The 20,980-nt window shown below is 41.8% G+C and overlaps 1 long non-coding RNA gene across 1 annotated transcript in view; it reads right to left on the bottom strand.

Moving 5' to 3' along the window:
* The window catches only part of LOC122816849, a 218,138-nt gene extending 208,092 nt beyond the window's left edge, over positions 1 to 10,046 (bottom strand). The window contains exon 1 of the long non-coding RNA XR_006367106.1: positions 9,561 to 10,046. This is a non-coding gene — a long non-coding RNA (uncharacterized LOC122816849). The remainder of the gene's footprint in view (positions 1 to 9,560) is intronic.
* Between the last annotated feature and the right edge of the window lie 10,934 nt (positions 10,047 to 20,980).

Genomic DNA, 20,980 nt, shown 5'->3' with positions numbered 1-20,980 from the left:
GGTTGCAAACTGGCTAAGTGACAGAACCCACAGGGTCAGAGTTGCTGGAGCCATGTCAGACTCAAAGCCTGTCACAAGTGGTGTCCCACAGGGCTCAGTCCTGGGTCCACTCTTGTTCGGCATCTACTTTTCTGAAGTACAAGCAAACACAGGAGGGTTATGGCTGACAAAGTTTGCAGATGACTGCAAACTGGGCCATAGTCGAAAACACATCTGACACAGATATCCTCCAGAAGGGCCTCACAGAAACGGATAACTGGTGCCAGAGCCATGGCCCAGTTAAACGCCAAAAATGCATAGTCATACCCTTTGGGAAAAACAAGGTTACCCCTAGCTACCATATAGGTGGCAATCCACTGAGCACAGAAAAAGTCATCAGGGATCTGGGGACCCAAGTTGACAGTAGCCTTTCGTTTGACACTCATGTTGCTAAAGTAGTTAGGAAAACCTTCTATATCGCTCACCTGATCATGAAGGGATTCACATCTAGATCAAGGGAGGTCATCGTCCCCCTGTACTCATCACTCATTAGACCTATGATTGAGTACAATGCCCCATTCGTAATGTATCTGACCAGACACCTGCTGCAGCTTGAAAGGCCCCAAAAGTTCCTCACCAAAAGGATAAAGGGTCTCAAAAATATGTCTTATGCGGCCCGACTGAAAGAACTCCAGCTCTATTCAGTCTCATACCGCTTGCTCAGAGGTGACCTGTGCCTGACATATAAGGCCATGTCAAACCCAGATTTGATGAATATGCTTCACCTCAAAAAACTAGATCCCTCAGAACCACAAGGCGGAGACTTAAACCTTGACACTGTTATAAATAGAACGTGCTGGAGGGACAGATTCATCACCCAGAGACTCCCTATGCTGTGGAACAAAATCCCGGTACATGTGAGGCAGAGCACCTCGCTGGCCTTGTTCAAGAGGAATCTTGACCAATGGATGGGAGATCGCAGATATACCCCAGGGATTACTTCAGTGTCACTGCTTGACAGAGGCACAGAAAAATGATAGGCATAGTTTTTATTCAAACTAAAGGGGTGGCGAAAGCCACATAACTATGGGCTAGGCTTATAAATGCCCTTGGGCAGATAGCCTAGTATGAACCTATGAACCTATAAGCTGAAGTGGAAGAGAAAATTCTCTTACCAAATCTGTCCAGTGTTTTGCTTTCCTTGTCCACAGGCAAGGGGTTGGTATTCACTGTTTGTTTACAGCTGGTCAAGAGGTAAATACAGCACATGAATCTGATCAAAGATGATAAAACAAAAAAATGTTAGTTTGAAGTCGCTCATACCGCCTATCAGCCTCTTTGGGGACTATTAAAGGCAGTGTTAAACACATCCTCCAAGGACAGTAAAATGGGAGGGATTTGCCTCCAACTACAGGGGGAATATCCACTTGTCCCCACAAAAATACTGCACTCATTCTGGCAATAGTCTAAGAGAAAGAAATTTCTCCAAAGGAAGTTGAAAGGACCATGTTCCTCATAATCAGAGATATGGGCTTGGGCATCTGCTGGAGAATCTGTCCCACTTCTGATCATGTCACAATCCCATAACAATCTTCCCCAGGAATTTCTATACATATATTACCAACAGGTATTTCTTAGCTCCAGGAACAACAGCCTGGCTAAGGTAAGAAAATCATCTTTTTAAAACAGATACCTGCAAAGAAAAAAAAACAGAAGGTTGGATATTGTTCATCTGAAGATAAGGCAACACCCTTGAAGAAGACAGACTAGGAGATGGCACTTTAGCCCCATCAAGAGGTCTCTTTTCCCAATATCCCCAAGAAGCATCTCCCAGGCCCAAAGAACATGGTTCTTTCATATGCGTATCAGACAGTGGAGTAGTAAGAAGATACCAAATAAGATGTGGCTGACCCCCAGTCCATGACAGCTGAAAGTACTTACACCAGAGGAACCCACAGGAGCGACTGAGTGATCAGAGGAACAAGAGTTGGCCACTGCAGATTCACTCACCAATGGCTGAGGAACTGTCCAAGCCTGCAGTGGTAGCAAGGTCTCTTTATTGTGTTGTTTCTTCTTTTTAGGTACAGCAGGACCCAAGTATCTATCCATGCTGCAGCCAAAGAGGTCTGAATGCTGGAACAAGAAAGTCAGAAGCTAAGTTGTCAAACAAGTGTTCACAAGTAACACACACACCGTTATCCTTTTTGCAAAAAAAGACTGTATGAGGAAGTGTTAAGTATAACACAATAAAAAAAAAAATTTGTTGGGAATAAAGCACCACTACGCAAAATGCCCTGACAGAAAAAAAAAATAACAGGACAAGTAGTCACAAAGTGTACACAAGCCCTAAACATTAAACACATTTTCTGCCCATTTAAAATGTATTTATTTTACAATTGTTGACTGGGATTGTCCAACTGAGCTGAAGAGCCCTTTTTCACCAGAGGCCCGGGGAGAAAAGCTCCAACATATTGTTTAACAGCATTGTTACAGGATTATTACAAGGCATTAAGTAGCAATATACTGTTATACAGTTGTCAATAATCAGGAGTGTAGCAAAACTATTTAAAGATATATAAAAATAAATGTCATTAAGATTAATATAGTTTTTGGGGTAAATGGTTACAAAAACCAGTGTTATCATAATGTAGTTGCGTGAAGGCAAGACAATTACAACAGAATGTTTATCTGAAGCAATTTGCTTAATAGAGTTTAGAAGACAGTAGAAAGAGTAGTCAAGGAAAATTAGAGAGAGCTAGTGAGAAGAGTGAGTTAAGGGCAGAAAGTAGATTAAGGTATGAGAAGTAGGGGGATGTTAAGGAGGGAGAGTGCAATGGCAAGACCAGTGATGCTTAAAGTGCTCTTTGGTGGCGGTCTTAAATTGTTTAGGATGTGTAAGGGTTCTGATTTCTAGTGGGAGCCTATTCCAAGCAAAAGTGGGGTGATGGCTGTACATGTTGAGTCCAACTTTAGGACTTGGGTTTGTAGATTTGTAGTAGGTCTTGGTTAGAGCTTCGGAGAGGTCTGGAGGGAGAATAATGGGAGATGAGGGGATAGTGCTGGGCAGTAGGAAGGCTGGTATAGGATATAATGGATGATCTGGAGCTGAGAGATAAGAAGCTGGTGGGGTAAGTCAAGCCAGTTTAGGTGTTTGAGAGAGAGAGAGAGAGAGAGAGAGAGAGAGAGAGAGTGATGGGATCTGTAGGTTTGTTGGGCAGCAAATCTACCAACCTTGTTGTAGGTAGATTCGAGTTTGGTCAGGAGTGCTGAGTTAAGATGTGTGAGAATTAGAGAATTGTACATTAGACTGGGTAGAAGGTAGGTAAGAGAGACAGAATAATCTTGGCTTCAGAGGTAAGGAAATTCTTGTTACAGTAAAGGAGCCCTAGTTCTGAATTAGTCTTTTTGATACAGTTATTAACATGCAAGTCAAATTTAAGCTGATCAGCACTAAACTCTTAGGCGTAACCATCGACGGATTCTACATGAATGGCAGTGTTATTAAGGGACTGTATGGAGAAGGAGGGTTTAATACTGTTGAACTTTTTAGGTAGGAAGAGTAACAGCTTTGTTTTTTTTATGGTTAAGGATGAGCTGGTAGTTGGACAGCCATGTTTCAACTACGTTAAAAGATGCCTGAGTAGCTGAGAAGAGCTTAGAGGGAGAACTGGCTGTGGTGATGACTGTAGAGTCATCTGCATATTGCACTAAAGATGACAGAGGACAGGCAGTATAGATCTGATTAATAAAGCTATTAAAAAGTAAAGGCCCTAGGATAGATCCTTGAAGCACACCCATTTTTACAGGGAGAGGAGGGGAAAGTACAGAGTGCTATCTCACTGACTGAGATCTATCAGTGAGGTAGCTGGAGAACCATGCAACAGTATCAGAGAAGTTGAGGTTATTTAGTTTTTGCAGCAAAAGAGAGTGTGACAAAAAGCTTTTGAGAGGTCCAAGAGTAGACAGGAAATAAGTTACTTCTTGATCTTAAAATGACAAACACAATAAATGTCTACATAAACAGCACACTTTTCACAGAAAAACAGTTCGCCTTTGTCAGGAAACTTCTGCTACTATGAAATATACCAGGTTTCTTAAAGTGGAAATATCACTTTAAGTCACTAAATAAAACCCTAACTTTTTCTTAAAAGGGAGCAACACAATTCCTGTGCGGAAGGATTCCCCTGCAAGGTCTTACTGCCAGAAATGAAGCTTGAAGGCCAAGTGCTACTCCTGTTAAACCTCAGATCGGCTTCCACCAGAAGCAACAAGAAAGTACTATAGTTATCACTCTGACACCCGATTTGCTCTCTGAAAAAACTGACCAATAAGCAGTCACAGTGAAGGTGCGAGAGGGAGCCTACTGTGGTATCATGGACAGGATACAGCCCACATCGCCAAAAGGCTACTGCAGCAATCAGAATGATGATCACCACTAATCCTATGTACAACCTATTCTAAGGATTAATACTAAAAAGGCTATTTTTACCACAGTGTTACTAAACTGCCAAATAATACAAGGGCCGACAGCTTGGACAGGTTTTAGAAATCTTTAAATAAAGGGCTGGAGATTTAGTATATGATCTTGAATTTAGTGGTACAGACTAGTACTCTTTGGCTTACAGTGTGTATAAATGCATTCAATAAATATAACCCATTTTTGTCTCAACTGAGCTGCCTGTTGACAAGCATCTGGTGAACACTCGGGGAGCTGTGGTGAGATCAAAAGTTCTCACCACAGCTCCGAGTGTTCACCAAATGCTTGTCAACAGGGGCAACTTAGTTGAGACCAGCATTTGGTGAACACTCGGGGAGCTGTGGTGAAATCAAATGGAAATTCTTGGAATTACTAACAGGCTTACACCCTGAAATGCAGCAACTCCCTGAATGCCCTTGTAATTCTGACGTGCAGAGATATGTCCCAGATATCCAAAGAGCACACTAGACTGCCTGTACCCTGACCATCTGTAACTCAGGTTTTCTTCACATAAAACTTCAGGCAATTTTAATCTAAATGTGGCCTGGGGTACTCTGCTTGGCAGGGATTGTAAGGAATTTGAAGTAAACCATGGGCCCCTTCTGGACTGGTGGGACCCATTAGAGGACTTTTTTATGAGGAGGTTTGTAACTTCCCTTTTGTCTGCTTTCTTCTGACAGGGTAGGGCATCTGGAAGATAGATGGAGGTCAGTTGTCAGAAGGTTAATAAATGGAAATGTGTTCACCTCTGGAAACTAATTTTCTGATCCATCTCTCTTGGGCAATGGCCAGACATGCAGACCACATGGAATGAAAACATCCCAGATCGTCTCTAGAGATGGCCAATCGGGAAAGTGCTCAGGAATACTGTGATGACTTCCACAAAGCAGGCTACAGAATCCCTAATTTTGCAGTCCAACTCTACTCTCATTTGGCACCAGTTTGGAAGATTCCTGTGGCCTCAGAAATTTCTGTCTAAATGCTGATCAAACGATTCTTGTGAACACTTACAAAACCACAAGATTTTGGCAGTCTTCTGGTTCCTAGCAAAAAGTAAGAGAAAGAACGGAGAACTTCGCCACAACAAACACAAGCATTTTCTCATTTACCTTGGACTGTAATTTGAAAAATCAGGAAGATAGCTCAACTTCAGAACAGTTTTCAATAAATACAAGCCGGTACCCTTAGGGAGAAGTCTTCACACATTAAAGAAATATTTTTGTGTGTGGGGGGATAAAATGCTCTCACATTTACAATATTCAGCTTTTAATCCTACATTTGTCTTGACCCCAAAGTACTGTGATGCACTAACAATACATTCATTCATTTTAACAGCTACTTCATCCAAAGAAGATTATGGTGAATAGCAGCCTTCTATAGCAAATAGTGGACATAAAGTGAGCATCAGTCCTAGACGGGATGCCAGATAATCACAGGATAAATGCATATTAGCACTGCATACACATGCCTAGAGGCAATGTGAACACCACCAATTCATCCACCACAATTCTCTGGGAGGTGGAAGCAAACCAGAGCCATCAAAAGTCCACAGAGGCAGAGGGAGCCGATGCAAACTCTGCAAAGAAAATACCCTGGTTGAGAATTTAACCAGAGAGACAAATCAGTGAGAGGCAAAGTACAGTTGTGTGCATGTACTACTGTAATTGCAGACATTCAAGGGGAGGTCAGCGTAAAAGTAATTTGTGACATAAAGAGATTACACCATGTCTTCTTACCTCTGCTCCTATGATAAGTACCAATGGCCTTGCAGTAGCTCTCTATGGAAGCCTGGTCAGTGTGCAACACACACATGTACATGGTCAGCATGCCATTAGAAGCACCACTCTTTATTAACTGTCCACAAAGGCAAATGTTCACTTAAGACATAGCAGATGTGTATTGGTACACAATACATATCACAGTTCATGACCTCCCACAACTGAAAAAAGAGATCAGGATAAAAAAAAAAAAAATGAATAACTTTTACAAATTAAATTATTCCAAAATGTAAATGAATACCACTGGATTTTTCTATGGAAATGGAAAGAGTGAAAACAATTTTCAAGTATATAAACCGTGTGACAGCCTCTTTTTCAGAAATGGGTGTATAAGGAATCTACTGGACATTTTACAATTGCAGTGTGTTTACCTGAATGAGTTAAGATTTTTGCAACAAGCTAAACAGTGTGTAGGACAGCAAAACTTAAATGTTAGAAATGAAAATTCTGATGGAAAGAATCGGTTGGCAAAGCAAGAAAAAAATGGACACGAACATTTGTTATAAATTGATGTGTGCATATATGCTGTGTACACACAAACAAAACAACATTCTGTTGACTGCAAAGGAGCATGATAACTTAAGAGATACAACACATGACTGCCATTCAGAATGCTAGGCAGCACTATCAAAAATAAAATGTTTGGTGGAAGTCTATCATACCATAACAAATGTATTTAATTTTCTGTTATTGATGCATGGCTACGCTTTTAAAAAACAGACATCTACTTCTCTTTACTACAGAAAATCACAGGATCTCCAACAACCTGAACGAACAACTTAAGCAAATGGGACCTCTCATATGAAGGACAACTACTTAAGTTCTCTTGCAAAGGCAGCCATAACAAAACCAAAATATATATATGTATGTATATATACGTACACATTTTATGTACGTATATCCACACACACATATATATATATATATATATATATATATATATATATATATATATATATATATGCACACACACATACATACTTCTCTCTCTCTCTCTGTGTGTATATATATATATATATATATATATATATATATATATATATATAAATCTACAGATGTTCCCCTTCAGAATTTCTAATTTCTAAAACCTCGAATTCCAATTCCATATGGTTGAGACCATATGATCGAAGTTTTAGAACTTTGAAATTCTGAACGGAGATTTGTATACAGCGCAGAATGGCAGATGTCCATTTTCCTCGCTGTAGTGCGATCTCGGAGTTGGTATATTTAAGTAGCGGGGATGTGGGGTGCAGCACCGGAAAATACAGACTCTACTGTTAAATAACAAAATTAAATTTTACAAGGAATACATAGACAATTCACAAACTGTGGTAAATACTGTTCTGCAAGACTGTAGGCAGCTTTAAAAACAAGACCAAGAAAAATAAAAATGATTAATGGCCATCTGCTGCTAACTTTAGAATTCAGACTATACAAACTCTAAGGCTCATTTCTAAACCAGAATGTCTCATTCTACAGACACGAGTTTGCATAAAGAACCGACACACTACACTGTAACCTTGATTTCAATGATCTGGGTATGCATACTTTGAAAAATAAACTTGAACAGTACATGATCTGATTATCACTGAAAGATTTATATATAAACCGAATACAACAGTTAAAAAGTAATTATATGTCACATACACAGTGAAATACAAATTCAGTTATGCCTGGAGCACCTTTTAAGGAGAAAGCCATGGAACATCAAAAGGAGACCCATGAAATGTGGAATACTTCCAGTAAGGTAAAGTAATGCCATCCAGCAGCTTTTTCCAATACGACCCAACAATTCTTTGCTGCAATTTTTTTCATAATGCTATTTAAGAGGGCAGCTGAATCATAAGTAGGTACTAGGCTATCGGCCGAAGGGCCTACGCAAGTCTAGCTAACAAGGTTCCCTGGCTTATGCCTCCCAAGAAAGTTATTTTCCTGTGCCACTGTCGAGCAGAGACACAGAAGTGATCCTCGGGGTGTATTTCCTATTGCCCATTCGCTCATCAAGATTTTTCTTGAAGAGTGCTATTGAAGAACTTTGCTTGACATAGATGGGTAGCCTGTTCCAGAGATCTATCCCTCCAGTATGTCCTGTTTATTGATGACAAGGTTTAGGTCCCTAGAGCGTGTAGCTCTGAATGATTGGGATTTCTTTAGGTGTAGCATGTCCAACAGCTCTGGGTTTGACATAGCTTTATATATTAGGCAGAGATCACCTCGGAGTAGGCGATATGCTACGGAGTAAAGCTGGAGTATTTTTGAGACGGTCAGTGTAGGGCATTTGTTTGAGGCCAATAATCCTCTTTGTGAGGTACTTCTGTGGCCATTCCAGCTGCTGCAGATGTCTTGTGAGGTACATTCCAAAAGGGGCGTTGTACTCTATATCATGCTCCTGAACCTCCACTTTGACTTTGTATGACAATTTAATAATGGGGGTTGGAGCCAAACACCGCACCTTCGCACTGTACAGTAAGTGCAGTTACAGGGGCTGGCGCGTACCCTAATTCCTCCTCTCGTTTTAATAGTAATTTAATAAGGAAAGAAATATTGTACCACACTTATTAACAGTTTTATGGAAAGCACAATGATTGCCACCTGACAAGCTGGATAAAACTTTATACTAACCATTAAAAAGGACGATCTACGTGCTCTTACACACTGAAATGAATGGGGAAATTACAATTAACTCATTTTATTTTTATGCACCTTTGTTTTTCCAGCCTCCAAAAAAAGTCTTCTGACATTAAGCTGTGACTAGATGAAATCGTCTGGCAGTCAACAACACAGTTTATATCCCGTCCACCCACCAGCCACACACAAAAAGTTACCACCCAATGCACTGTAGTACATTCTTCCCAACTAAAACGCAAACAACTCAAAAACTTTTAACAATACCAAACTGTTTACAAAGTTGGAGAAAGTAACGCAGGAAAACAAGACTGGCACAACTCATAGGCGTTGCTAAGCAAGACTGACAGCATGACAACATATGTTCATCCAGAGAAATGGAGAAAATACCCCACTCCGTCATTCTTTACCAAGCACTCTATTATGCAAAATCATCTCACTTCAAAGTCGCACTCTGTTTAACAGCAACTGAACAGCGTCCACGGGAGGGACTATCTCAAGCATACTGTCATCCACCAAGAGTAGAAGTGGAATCGGGGAGTTCATCGCCTGCTTGCTGCAGGCCTCATACACACACCTAAACTTCGACGAAAACAGTAGTGGCAAACCCCAATGCAGCAGCATGGCATTCCAGCTACTGGCATGGTTATATCTCAGCCAATATGCGCAACAATTTGTAATGAATGCATTTCAGCACTTACTGTGTAACAACCAAGAGCCATCACACCACAAGCAACTGTTGTTACAGATATCCGGGGTTCTGGGTGAGTCATTCATCGTCATCCTGACGACAACACAGGTAGTCAGAAAATACGTCAGTCGTATTACCATGCTGTGCATGTCAATACCCGGAACACGCTCACGAGCATTCACAGGTGCACACAAATATCTCCTTTTCTGTTATTAAGCCAGTGCATATCTTTCTTTTATTACTGTCCGTTTCAGGTAGTTGACATTTGTTGACCGGGTTAGTCCGACTGAACGCTCTGGGGACTGACTGTACTGTTAACACATGTACTTTTCCGTTATCAGGGCAACAGCTGTAATATGAGCAGTTGGACTCGTAAAACGTGCCCGCGGTGATCGCTGTGGTGCCGCTGATGTGGGTATAGCCTTCACTTTTCCTGACCACACATTTTAAAGGAAAGAAATGATAAAATAAAGGAATAATGGCAGTTTTTCAGGTAATGTTTCCCGCTCCCATTATAAAACACAACTGGTTGATAGTATTTAATAATGCCGTAGTGTGTGTAATGACCAGTATTTTGTCCAAGGAGGAGAAAAAGAGTTATTTGCAGATGCATGACTTATTCATACATAGGAAGGTAAAACAATGCTATTTTACTCAACTCATTTCTGCTTGTTACAACAACCCATTGTACAGTATGGGTTTGAACTGGAAGGGTGTACAGTTCAGAAGCATATCCGATTCCATTTCGTGTTCGCAACTTCTGGGAGGATTACAGCACTTGTGTGAAAGTGCCGCCAGGTACAAGTTAAATATTGCAGTCCTTGTTTGAGTGCTTTTCCCATTTTAGCCACGTATGTTGCATGACTGCTTAATGATCGGGAATAAGAAAAGGGGGGACTAAGGTAAAAAAAAAAATCACACCAAAGCCAGGCTTCTACAATTCCGCACTGTTAAAGAAGGGAAATCTGTCAAAACCACTGTTTCAGGGCTAACCGCTGTGCGATAACTGTGTGTTGCTTTGCTTTGATTTCCCAAAAGGTAGTAACTTAAACTTAAAATCATTATGCATGGCATTTTTGAGAATGATTACAGCAGTCAGAACCATACAGAATGAGAACTACACAGATGTCTATTTTCTCCATTTTAAGGAGTGCCTTGAGTGAATGCATTTTGAGGTTTAGACTTCTAGCACTGAGTACATTACCCTCAGATTTTGCTTGCTTGTACCTGTTAAGGTGGTGAATTTGTCATTTGAACCTTGCCTAAAAAAGGCACTGTATGGGGTGGCAAGAGCCTTAGCCAGTATCCGGAATCCCAAGGGCGACAGGTGCAGGTCATCTCTGGCAAAGCATCGCGGTCTGTCGATCATGTCGTCCCAGACAGACAGATACTGGATCCCCTTAGAATGACACCAGAAGCTTAGCCAATCATTCTGGGTGATCGCAGGATGCTACTCAGGGCTAGGGTCATACCTGTCTGGGCTACAAGATCAGAGAGCTCCTCCATGTCTCTTTTCATGTAGTCCAGGGAGGTACGTCTCAGGTCATTCACACCAACATGGACAATGACAGTCATATTTATACTTTTTGTGGAGTGACCAGAGTGCGTGCGTTATGTGGCGGATGCTGGCAGCTGACAGTAACTTTCTCCTTGTTTAGCCTGGTGAGTGGAACATCAGTGTGCCTGACTATAGTGTTGGGTATGTTGTTATGCCTTATGGGCTGTGGTTGAGTGGCACACTGAGTTTGTGGACTATGTGTCATTTAGGTTGTGTTGGGGGGGGTGGAGGTTGCTTGCATTTCTGCTTTGGAGGTCTCTGTTGCTTGAGCAGATTTTTATTGAGAGCTTCCACGAATGTAGGTGTGTGTTTCTATGTGTGTGTGTTTTGGTGGTGTAGGTTTTGAAGGACTATGTGATGAGTGCTGTGTGGTGCAAGTGTTTACCTTCTCCTCTTGACTGTCTAGTCCAGTCTTGGGTGAAGAGAGCTTTGCTTCCAGTTTGGCTATAACTGCATCTCTCACAGGTTGTAGTGTTGGGTGGTAGGAGGAGATGGTTGTCTGTGTACATGAGGCAATTGCTGCATTGCCCCCAAAATGCCCAGATTCATCGGGTAGACAGGAGAAAACACCGGGAGCTGACCCTTAATAAATAAGCACCAGGCATGTCTAAGTACTAAAAACTGTTTTCCTCTAGACAAGTGAGGAAAGTTGAGTGCTGTAGTAATTTGTAGCTTATTTAGTGCTTATGAATTCTAAACAAGTGCCAAGCTCAAAGAAACAGATTTTAGTGCCAAAACTAAAAAAAAAAAAAACTGGCTTGTTTCAAGGGAAAATTTGAAGAGCAGACTTTATTGCGCCGGGAATAGTTTAACCCTAGTTAAGCAGCGATGCATAAAGTGTGTATGTATATATAGTTTTTTTTTTTTTTTTTTTATATAACAGTAGCAAATGAGCAAACTGATTTTAAATCAATTAACCAATAAAAAGCTAAAACTAATGCTTGTTCCAGCAGTCTTTGATCAGACAAGTTCTAACTGCACACTCCTGCCACTAGGGTGCAGGGGAACCTTCTCCAAAAAGAGATGGTCTGGATTAGTGCTCAAGTTATACAAACAAAGCTAAATTCAGCAGGTCTGAATTTAGTCTGTGCTACAGCAAACGAGGCGTACCAATTTCAGAAAGAAACAGTTCAAATAAGCAGGCACAATAAGCCTTTAACCAGAAACTCTCAGCTCAGAAGGGCAGAACCTACCCTCTCCTCCCACAAGAGTGCAGACCACACCCTCTTAATGTAAAATAACTGGCCCAAAACCCAAGTGCTTAAACGAGAACTAACACACTTTTAGAATAACAGACACTAAGCCTTCAATCAGCAACTCCCAACTTAGAATATAAGATACCTGTCCTGCCACAACAGTGCAGACCACAAACCGTCTTAATGTAAAACAACTGGTCTGAAGCCCAAGTGCTTCAACCAAAGGCTTAGAATAATAGTTACAATTTAATCAGGCTACTAACAAGCACTAATAAATGCAGCAGAATAAATGCAATTAAGTACTTTTAAGAACAAGCAGCAAAAGCAAAATAAAGTAGGAAAAACACAAATACAGTAAAAGCAGATGAATAAAGTGCAATTTTTTATACAACAATAGGAAACGAGCACATTGATTTAAAGAAATTACCCAATTAACCAGTAAAAAAAAGCTCAAAACTGAGCCCTGTTCCAGCAGTCAGACAAGTTCTACTTGCACACTCCTGCCACTAGGGTGCAGGGGAACCTTCTCCAAAAGAGATGGCCTGGATATTTTTTATATCCTTGTTAACTAATTAGGTTAGTTATGGTACATTCCATGTTTTTGCATATACCAGTGTTTAGACTGATGGGCCTAAAATTTCCAGTGTCATTGGTAGAGTCTCCCTTTGTGCGCCACACCTGTGGGACAAAACCTGTTGCTAGGCTCAAGCAAAGAGATTAAGGAATGGGTCTGCCAGTGCTTGCTTAGTGCTGTTTATTAGATAAGTTAACTGAATGATGTTGCCCATTATTTAAGGGTCTTATGTTTTACTGTATAGGTTGAGGAGTTTTCCTTTTGTTGTATACATTATGTTCATGGATCACCACACTGATTTCATTTTAAACTTCCCTACTTGTTTGGATCTAGTTGGGTCTGCCAAGTTAATATATTTGCCCAGGTGAGTTGTAGAATGTCTGCGTGCATCTTAGCTGTATCAGCATTCTGAGTCCAAATTAGGCACCTCATAATTGACAGTACTTATGTACTACTTACAGCCTGCAACATTGTCAGCTCTCCTGCAACAAATTAGGCCCATCCATTCCCCTTCATGTGGTATCAGTAGTTATGAGAGAGTGATGCAAGCAGCCATCAAATCAAGGAGTTTTCCGTTGATGGCCTAGCTTCCTACATGAGAGCCCTGCAGTATCCCCCCCCCACACTTCAAGAGGATGAGTTTGATTTCTCACATATCCCCAAGAAGGCTGCATCCCCTCAGGAGCAAAGTACATGTCTCCAGTCTATATATTGTAACAGTTACCTTGTCCCTTTGCAAAGGAGGCAGTATTGTAGAAGACAAGGTTATCTCCTTCCCCTCAGATGGTTGGGCTGGTAAAACTGACATGTGCCTCATATCCTCATCCTCTTGGTTTCTCCTCTGCATGAGCAGTTGATCAGACTAGAGTCATCTGGGTGTTAAGGCTTCATTTCTGCTTGTGTAATATGACCGATGGGTGTTTCTTTTGAAAGTTTTAGTGGTAGTCGAAGATGTGTAGATTGAGATAAAGGCAGACACCATTTCTTTTGGCAGTGGAATAGCTTTGTATCCTATGTTCTGTCATGTCTTACTTCTAGATCGCTTATCCAGTTCTGCAGTTGTGATGCTGGCAGATGTGTGTTCTGAAGTAGTTTTTAGTAGAAGGGGGGACATTGGTGGAAGTAGTGGGGTGGGAACAGGTGGAATAAGCTGAGGGTGAGCAAAACTTTTAATAATATGGCAGTATACCCTCTTGTGTGTGTATGGATATTGAAGGGAGGAGTCTAAGACTTGTGGCCTTCTGTCTGCTTCCAGAATTGATGGACTATGGTTAGAGTAGAGAGCTGCTTCAACTCATCCAAGTTGGGAGCTGCTGGTGGAAGGCTTATTGTGCATTTGTCAGACTGACCCGAGGGCTTAACTGTGTAACTGTCTTTTATCCTGCTGTGTATGAAAAAGTCTTCCTACCTTTGCACACATTTTTCTTTATCTCGAACATTTCTCAGGGTTTGCCAACTATTTCCAAGGATTCCAGATACTGCAGAGGTTCTGCCTTTTGTTGTGAAGCATTTGTTACTACACTTGAGCTCAAAACCAGTTTTACATTGAGGGTTTTATTCTGCACTTTGGTAGAAGCAGTTGGCTGATTCAACCCATCTAAGTTAAGAACTGCTTGTATGTTTATCTGATTGACCTGAAGACTTTAATCCTGCTGGTATAAAAGCCTCCCATTTTGCACATCTCGCAAATGTGGTTACTCATGCCTTTTATAGATATAATATGCAAATCTCTCAAGTTTATAATCCTGTATAGAAAATGCTCTGCATAGTTGCCTGCTGCTCAAAGAGTTGCCAGTTTGCACAGAGGCAGCACCACTGAAGGTCATCTTTTAGTATACTGTTAGGCTGCACCACTGAAGGTCATCTTTTAAACACACTATCACTTTGACCTTTAAGTGACTCACCCCTACTCATTCCCGTCTGGTATAATGGATAGGCTCTTTCCTGTTATCTGTTTGTGACCTGGTGGATATGGGCATCCTTTGGTGGTACAGTAACTGCCTCATGTTCATTTAATTTTAGAACAGACAAACAAAATATGTGAGAGAGGTAGATACAAAATGTCACTGGAAGCAAAGCTCTCCCATGCACATGTGAAGAAAGCATCCTAGCTTGTCAGTGATGCACCCAAAACACTCACTTCCTACACTAAGGAACGAACCCATAGACCCACTACATGGTGAGGTACTCGCATGTGAGCTATCCAAACCTCCAAGACTTCTTAAAACCATCTCTTAGTGGCCCTGTACATGCTCAAAAAAAAAACAGACTGCCTCACACAACACAAGTCTGAAAATCATAGTGGGATATCTGTTATACTTCCAATGGAATCGCCAATATTTAGAATGTTAGGTTGTGTGGTGTGTTGCCTTATAGGCTGGAAGTGGGTCTAAACGAAGATCACAATGAGCTGTCTGGAGCCAGGATCCGCCAGATCACACATGCACTTAGGTTAGTCCGGGGTATGACCTAAAAAGATGTACCTCACTGGATGACTATATGAAAAGACATGATGGAGCTCTGTGAATACTTGTCCCAGGCAGGTATGAATCTAGCTTTGGATAGCATATTACCTTCACCAATTATGATGCCACAATACCATCAGAAATGGTTTACTTCAACAGTTGTCTTTGTTTCTGGTGTCACAACAGGAGGATCCAATATCTGTCAACTTGGGGAGACGTAATCGGCAACCATGATACTTTGCCAAAGATAGTTTCCACTTGTCACCACATGGCTTCCAGATACTGGCAAAAACTTTACCTATCCCCATAGTGCCTTTTTCGGGCCGTACAAAGTTGTTAAACTCTCCAGCATAACAAAAAATCACTCCCGACCACCTAAAGGTACTGCTGTTTGATGTTAGGAGTTTAAAAAAAAATTGCCTTCCCTGGAAGCACTCCTCATCCTGAAGAACATTGCACGTATGCAGAGTCATGGAAACATGGTTCAGAACTATGGAGAGCACCCAAGCTATCAAAGGTTACAATGCTTTTTGTACATTTCAGTCTCCTTCAGCTCAGGATAAAACAAAGGGAGGATGTGTCTCATTGTTTGCAAAGGACAAGTACACTGCTAGACTGGTCCAACAACATGACTTGCTTGAGCTGCTTCATGCCCAGCAAACCATAGGTAAGAACCCCCGTCGTATCCTTGCTAGGTACAAATCCCCTAACATGGAATCTGGAAAGCCACACCTACCTAACTACTAGATTCAACATTCAGCTCATATGTGTTTGGACTTCGTTAATGCAAACACCCTGGAGCAACTGATTAGCTGCCCAGCTAGTGGTACAAATATCTTAGACCTTGTACTCATGAACATGGGAGGATGCTGCTCCCTCCCATGAATTAATTCCCCCCTGGTAAGATCTGACCACAAAATGATGATCTTTCATTTTAAAACTAAGCTAGAACCCCCATAAAACGCCAAACCTGTTGAGAACTTTGCTATGGCCATTTACCTCCAAGTGGGTTTATTAAACTTCTAAACTCATCTGAACCCATATGACACAGAGGCCTACTCTGTGCTGTCCACAAAAGCTCTGTACAGCCACATCCATAGCTGCGTGGAGGAGACAGTACCTGCTTGAGTCAAATCTGTGATTACTGGCAAAAAGAAACCACCATGGTGGACCCCTAGCATAAATATGCTATTCAACAAAAGGAAAAAATATCCTCGCCAAGGTCAGACAAAACAATGCAAAAAACCACTTCCCCAGTCTAAGCAGGCAAATTAGAGAGCTGGTTAAATCTGACAAAGCAAACTGAGGCAAAGATAGCCTCCTGGGTGAATGATAACCATAACACTTAGTTTGTAACCTCAGGGGAAGTGCTGAGTAGTGTGCTGAGTTGATAATGAATGGCAACACCTACACCCAACTTCTTTCCCCAGCCACCTCCTGCACCCAAAGAAATACCCGCAACCACTCCCCTACTGGTCATTATGAGGGAACATGTCCTAAGTGTGCTCATTAAAACCAAAAATACAGCCCCCATAGGTCCCAACAACAATCCAGGATGCTTTGTAAATTGTGAAACAGGATTTATCAGGGCCACTAGAACCCACCTCCGGATGGGCTTTGTTCCAGAAGAATGGAGGACTGTAACAGTCATCCCTGTGCACAAGGGGGCCCATCAACTGACCCAGGGAACTACAGACCCATACGCTTGATCAGTCTTAGCTGCAAGGCCATGGAGAGAATTATCATCAATCTGATCAATAACATTAGGAAATAACCAAACACTGGACCAGACCCAATTTGGCTTTGTCAAAGGGAGGCCTTGCCTGCTGCTCAGTCGGATGTATTTCTTCGAGAAAGTTTCCAGGGCCATAGGTGAGGGTAAAATGGTATATACTGCTTATATAGACCCGGCCAAAGCTTTTGACATGTCTCCCTACTTGGAGATTATAGATAAATTTACTGCATTAGGCATAAACCCCTACGTCATTAGGTGGATGGCAAACTAGCTCACTGACAGGACACATGTTATCCATACAAGGTGAATACACTTCTGATAAGAAACCTGTTACTAGTGGTGTCCCACAGGCTCAGTGCTGGGACTCCTCCTGTTTGTCTTTCACTTCAGAGAAGTATATCCCAATATTGGGGACCTCTGCCTCACCAAGTTTGCCAGCGACTGTAAACTGGGAGAAATCATCAAATCCACAAACAAACCTAAAAATTATAAACTACTGGTGCCAAAACCATGGTCTGAGACTAAATACTAAGAAAATGTGTAATCATACTCTTTGGTAAATCAGATATCCCTGCAAATTATAATATTGCTAGCACACTCTTAATAGTATATTGAGTGGTAGAGGACCTAAAAACACTGATAGTAACTTAAACATGGACCACAAGGTAGCAATGGTAGTGAGGAAATCCTTCTTTGTGGCTCAACTTTTATAAGTAAAGGCAAGGCATTAAGGTCAAAGGAAGTAATAGTGCCATTGTACTTGGCCCTGATCAGGCCCATAATCAAGTAAGGTGCTCCCTTTTACAGGTACCTAATGAGGTACTTATACCAATTGGAATGACCCTAGAGGTTTCTTGTTATATTAAAAAAAAATACAAATTTTAAGGCACATGTTCTGTGCGAAATGACTGAAGGCCTCCACCCCTTTACTCCATCTTAGATCATTTATTGAGAAGTGACTTATGCCTGACCTACAATGCATTGTTTGATCCAGCCCTGATAAAAAATGTTGCATGTTTGCAAGAAAAATTATACGGGGTGGGATGGGGGGGTTTACATGTTCCATAGCCCTGAACCGTATTAGTGACTCTTAATTGAACTTGCTGGAGAAACAGATTGGTATCCCAAAAGCTACCTCATCTGTGGAATAAACTTCCCATCTCTGTAAAACACAGCCCATACCTCACAGTTTTCAAAAAGAATTTGGATAAATGGACGGGGAGCCATAAATTCACTCCCGGGGTTATGCCCATATCCCTTGTGGACACAGGCAGTCTGTAAAATGACTTTGGTCTCAAACATCCCATTCCCATATCTGGGTAAATGAGATAAAATAGTCATATCTTGGATCTTATTGGCTAGGCTTTAAAGGCTCTTGTGCCATTAGCCTGGTAATCACATATGAACCATATATGACTTCAGAAAACGTAATGCTGTTTGTAAATTTGATAGTTATCCTACTCCCAAAGCAGATGAACTGAAAGCACATGTACGAAAGTCTGGTTTCCAAACCATCCTGGCCTAATGAAAGGTTACTGGAAGACCACACTGCTGAAAGAAACAAAGGAAAAATTGCCTTTTCAACTCCAGAGGGCATGTTCCACTTGGCCTTCATGTTGATCCAGACACTCTCCCAACAGCTGATGTCCTTAAGCCCCATGCCCTGTATGCCACTGCACTTTTAAATTATGGTATCATCCAGTCAGACTGGGACTTGCACATCTGACAAATATCCCTGAAGTAAGGCTGGAATGACTGAAGTGAAATATCTAGGTTATATTATAGGAAAAATAATTATAAAATGCTGAAAAAAAAACAGTAAAGGCTGTAAGGGACTGTCCAATATCTCAGACCAAGAAACAAGTAAGGCTTGGCTTTGCTAGAGATGGCCTGCATCTGTCTCAAGTTGGGCTTTAGGCTTCAGGCAAAGGCCCTTGCCTCCCCCATAGTGCCCTTTTTTAGGAAAAGTCATGAAGTTGATACTACCAACATAAAAAATTTCAACAAAGCGCAAATTAAAGGTCATGCTGCTAAACGCTAGGAGCCTAAACATGAAACTGCACTCATTGCAAGCATTCTTTACCCTGGAAAATACAGACATTTGTGCAGATACAGAAACCTGGTTCAAAGCTGCAGGGATCACCCCAGCCTTACCTGGTTCAAAGCTACGGAAATCACCCCAGCCTTACCTGGTTACTCACCCTATCATACATTCAGACCCAAAACTGTGGGCAGCAAAGCCAAAGGCGGTGGAGTTTCAATATATATTAAAGACACACACCTCCAGGTTGGTCAAACAATATGACGCACAGGAGACACTCCAGGTGCAGTTAACCGTTGACAAGACCCCTATTCAAATAATAGCTAGCTACAGGCCCTAAAATTTGACTCGAGATGCCCACTCCACCTATCTGGACCTCTTTGAATCTATCAGGATTCAACCATTTACCCTGATCCTGGGTGACTAACTACCCAACAATAGACTGGAAAAACTACTCATGGCAGAACACAAACAGCCAGAGATTCCTCGATTTTATCAATGGAAATGCCTTGGAACAGCTAGTTGATACCCCTACAAAAGGTGGTAATATTCTGGACTTGGTATTAACCAACATGAGTGACCACTGCATCACCCCTACAGTATCATCCTCCCTGGCAAGACCAGACCATAAAGCAGTCACTTTCAAAGTCACAATCTCTCCTGTGCCCCCCTCTAGCTAGGGTCAAACAAAACAACTTCTCCAAAGCTGATTACAACCTCCTCAGGGATGGTATAAACAGCTTCACAGCCCTCTCCCTCTCTGAAGGAACTGGCACCAATGTCGAAATCAACACAAAGTACTCTATAAACATTTATATAGATGCCTGGAATCAGGAATACCTGACAGGACAAAATCCTCCTCCTGAAGGAAGAGTAAACATGTCTGGTGGACATCTGCAATAATAACAAAAGAAAAAAAAAACTGCTGTCAAAGACCAAGGAGGAGCAGGTGCCCAGTTGAAAGCAATCTTTCTTTAGCCTGAACAAGCAAATAAGAGAACTAGTGAAATTCTCTAAAGTCAACTTTGAGTCCAAATTGGCCACATCTACTAGAGACAATCATGAGGCCTTCTTCACATATGTCCACAGTCTCAAAGGAAGCACCCAGATCTGTTCAGAACTGGTGGTCAAGGACACCACATACACAAATGCTGTAGATATAGCCAACCTACTGGCTGACAGATTCAGCGAAAACTTCACCCCTCTGCCCCCCCCCCATCAGTAAGTCAGGACATCACCAGTACCTGCCCCCCACCCCTTATCTCTAGGGAACAAGTAATCACTGCCCTCTCAAAGGCAAAAAATATAGCCTCCATGAGACCTGATAACATCCCAGACTGCATCATACTTGAACTCAGGCATGAACTTGCAACGCCATTAGGCACCGTATTCAACCAAAGCCTGAGTACTGGCTTTGTCCCAGCCGAGCCACTGTCATCCCTTTACACAAAAGTGGCAGGTACACCAATCCGGGAAATTCTAGACCTAGCAGCCTAACTAGCCTGATCTCCAAGGCCATGGAACAGATCATCATGGGCCTCATTAACAGGGACATTGGTAACCTCCAAACACTCTACCACACACAGTTTGGCTTTGTTAAGGGGAGGTCATGTCTGTTAAATATGATCAACTTCTTTGAGACAGTCACCAAAGCCATGGACGAGGGGAAGACTGTGCACACTGCCTACCTTGACCAGGCCAAAGCCTTCGACACTATTCCCCATTTGGGCACAATAGATAAACTCTCTCAACTAGACATCAATTCAGATGTTACCAGATGGGTAGCAAACTGGCTCACTGATAGAACCCACCTAATCAAAACAGGGGAAGCCACCTCACGTAGTAGACCCGTAACAAGCAG

The sequence above is a fragment of the Protopterus annectens genome, chromosome 12.part0, assembly GCF_019279795.1.
Source record: "Protopterus annectens isolate FY-2018-M chromosome 12.part0, PAN1.0, whole genome shotgun sequence".
Taxonomy (NCBI): Eukaryota; Metazoa; Chordata; order Ceratodontiformes; family Protopteridae; genus Protopterus; species Protopterus annectens.
The sequence above is the reverse complement of the archived record's forward strand: the minus strand, read 5'-3'. Positions and strand labels throughout refer to the sequence as shown.